Here is a 3,816-nt window from a genome sequence, read left to right on the forward strand (position 1 = left end):
GTCAAAGTCCTGTTAGAAGTGGCTTTTCACAACCTAAATTAGATGTGATCAAATATCAAGAGTATGTATTTAGTTCAGGCACTTGAATCAAGGTTTTTTTTGTGTGTGTTATCAGGTTGGTTTTGTTTTTTTTTTCCCAACTTCTTCAGTTTCTGAATTAAGTATAATTTTCGCAGAACATTGTTATGTCTGCTATGCACAATTTGTCATTGCTTTTTGGCACTTGGTTTCTGACTGATAACTGGAAGACAGACAAACAGGCATAAAAGTGGAACCTCCATCCAGTTTTGGTGGTGGAGGTAAATTCATAACAGAAAAATGAGAGTGATTGAGGCACTTTTGATTGAGATATAATGCAAAATGTACATCAAATGGGCTTTTCAATATTAAATTCAAATGTCCACAAAATCCACAAACTGGATCAAATCCAGATCAGAGTTTATCAGGTGATAGTGAGTGTGAATTTGCACCTCACTTTCAAATCTGAGAGTGCTTGGGGCACTCTTGATTAAGATGTAATGTAAAACATGCATTAAATGGGGTTTTCAAAGTCAAATTTAAATGGCCACAAAATCTGTAATTTGTATCAGATCCGGATCAAACTTTGTCTGTCGATAAAGGATGTCATCCTGCATAACCTTTGACCTTGAAAACTGAATCAGTTCTTGCCTATCAGGATATGAATCTCAAGTAAAAATTTCATAACGATATATGAAAAATTGTGTGCAAACAAACAAACAGGGATGAAAACATAACCTACGCTCAAGTTCTTTGACGAAGGTAAAATTTGGGTTGGGGCACGTTATTGTAAATATAAACATTAAATTGTCATTTTTCAGACATTTTTCTTGAGACTAGTCAAGGGATGGATACGTGAACATTTTCAAGTCACTGAATATGTCTTACATCGATCATTAAGAAATAAAAACAGAATGGTCCTGTGTATTAAATCTGTGTCAAGCAGGAGGTTCTCAAAAACTGAGAAAACATTCTTTTATTGTTATCAACTTTATAGTTTAATTATAAATCAGCAATATAATCAGTCACATAATCGTCACATGTGTGCGTGTGTTTCGCGTGCCCCCCCACGCATGATGTGTGTGTGTGTGTGTGTGGTTCCCTGCCCCCGGGCAGGCAAGGCGCCTCTCATCAGATCACAGAGTGACACCTTGGTCTGTGTGCTGAATGGACGGGGGTGTGGCTGGCTGTCAACAGCTGTTGAGACATCTCTGGTCCTGGATGTCACAGCTACAAAACATGTACATTTTGATGGACACGTGTGTGCTTGCTGTCCTCACATGGAAATGCAGAAAAACATATATCGCTTTTGCGACGGGCTGGAGAAATGGACCGTCAGTTCATGTGGCCACGCAGCAGGTGATCTGAATGTCACGTCTATCAGGCCGGACATATGCGCAGGCCCGGCCTGACACGCATGTCCTGTGAATGGCGCTGGACTATATGACGAGCCAACAGCGCGACAAATATGCCACTTTCAGTCACATATCAGCAGAAATACACCGTAACAAATGTCGTTTGGTCAGTCATCACGGCCCTTTTTTCTCTTTTTTTAAACAATACATTTATTTGCTTGTTGATTTTAGCCATTTCACATTCCTGTTCTAAGACAGTGGTTGTAGCACAGTGGTAAAGTTTCCATCTGGTAATCAGAGCTTTTGTAAATTGCAGGTTTGAATCTCGTGAGTGGCATTTATTTTTTATTGAACCAGGGTTATTTAACCGCGGGGTTCTCTGTATTGCGTCCCCTTTTATTTATTATTTATATCAACCCAGTGATATTCACTAATTATACAGCTGGTTTTATTTTGCTCCACATCAGTGGCGCAATGTGGTGCACCACGTTCCAGCTGCTTGCACTGTGCTGTGCTCGCACAGCACCATCGCGTGCACAAAACGGTCGCAACGGGTTCATTCACACCTGCCCACCGGCTCTATGTTATCATGGTTCACTCATATGAGCTGTTCTGCCATGTTCTACCTTCCCGAGGTTAGAAACTAGTGTTTGTTTTTCTGCAACATTTCTCTGAAAATTATTGAGCCATTTACCGAAGGGGGAGGTTTCTGTCCTCTGTGAGTTTGACAGGTGGCCTGTCCCAGTCAAACTCCTCACCTGACACTGTCCCCGGAGCCGGACACACTCAGCAGGACCAGGCGCTTGACACCAGAAGTGACAGCTGCTCAGATCACCTCCTCAGACTATAGTGGACCCCCCCCCCCCCCCCCCCCCAAAAAAAAAAAATTTTTGCGGTGATAGGGTTTGCGATCAAGTTTCCTGTAGTAATTGACCCATAAACTGAAACACATAAACTACGTAAATTGAAAAAACATATATATATTATGAATCACGTTTTGTGAGACCCGCATTCACATTTTGTGATTTATTTTTTCAGTATTCACATTTTGCAATTAACGGTTTGTGGATAATTCACAATTTGCAGCTGATTCACATTTTAGGGGTTAACACACCTGCCGCGAGAGGATCGAATGGGCTCTCACAGACCACTCTGTCTTTCGGCCGCTGGTGTGTGCGAATAGTTGTAGCAACAGGTGTACGAGGCGTTAGAGGCAGCTCTGATTTTTCATGACTGGCATGCAATTCTTCCTTCATGCGCTAGTCAGCTTCAATCGTGTTATGTGTGAAGGGGCCCTAACCACCGACAAACTCCTTCAGAGTTGTCTGAGTGTCTTGGTGGCTTCTCTCATTTGTCTCTTTACAGCATGGTCACTCAGTTTTTAAGAACTGCTTTCTTGACCAACCCCCCCATTCAATATTGTCCAAACCTTTTTTGATTTTGGGTTGTAGAGACCATTTATAATGATCAGGTTGATCTAGAGTCTGAGGTGGAGGATGTTGAGGAAAGTGCTCAGCATCCAGGACAGCACCTCCCACCCCCTGCATGCCACACTGACGTCCTGTCAGGGCACCTTCAGCCACATACTAAGACCATCAAGCTGCACCACAAAACATCACAGGAGGTCTTTCCTACCTGTGGCAATCAGACTGTATAATTCCTCCTCCCTCTGCAGGATGAATACATAATGAGCAGAGTTATTCAGTTACTCAGAGTTACGTGCAATATTGTCAAACATCTTGTGCAAATGTCTTTAAAAAATTGTTCATTGTTTACTGTCACCGTTTCAGTACTGTGGCAAAATAATTTCCTTTGGGATAAATGAAGTTGATCTTATTCTTATTTTGATGATAATCAGTTTTTGTGTTTTGCCTTCATTCATAGTTCTACTTGCTGAAGACATCCTTGAGGAATCCCAGAGGAATTAATTTGATTGATTTAGAGGCAGCTCTATCCCGATTTTAGGCTGATGTTTGACACAACATATACGCAGTAGTACATCTTGTCATTTTTTACCTCTCTATTTGTTGAACACATGGATAATATTTGTCAGATTCCCACTGAACATTTTTATCCACAAACTAAATGCTGAAAAAACATGGAATAGAGACACATCACCCGTCACTGCAGACAAATATATATTTCTGTGACTACAGTGATTCAATGACAACAATACTAATTTTTCAACCGTTTTAATCGTGCAAACCTTCACCAGCAGTGTGCTCACTACCTGGCACTAATGCGCACACAATGTGTGCTTGATACCCGCGGGTAGGGATTAACGTGCATGTGGAGTGATGCATTGTTGCCATCTGGTGAATATTTGCAGACTTGCATCAGAAAAATTATACCCTTCATTCAACTGTCATTAGAAACATATTTGGAATTTTTAGCTGAAAGCAGAAAAACAGAAATTCAAATTGTTATACTACATAGTCTAAAG

Source organism: Thalassophryne amazonica, chromosome 7 (genome assembly GCF_902500255.1).
Source record: "Thalassophryne amazonica chromosome 7, fThaAma1.1, whole genome shotgun sequence".
In the NCBI taxonomy this organism is placed as follows: domain Eukaryota; kingdom Metazoa; phylum Chordata; class Actinopteri; order Batrachoidiformes; family Batrachoididae; genus Thalassophryne; species Thalassophryne amazonica.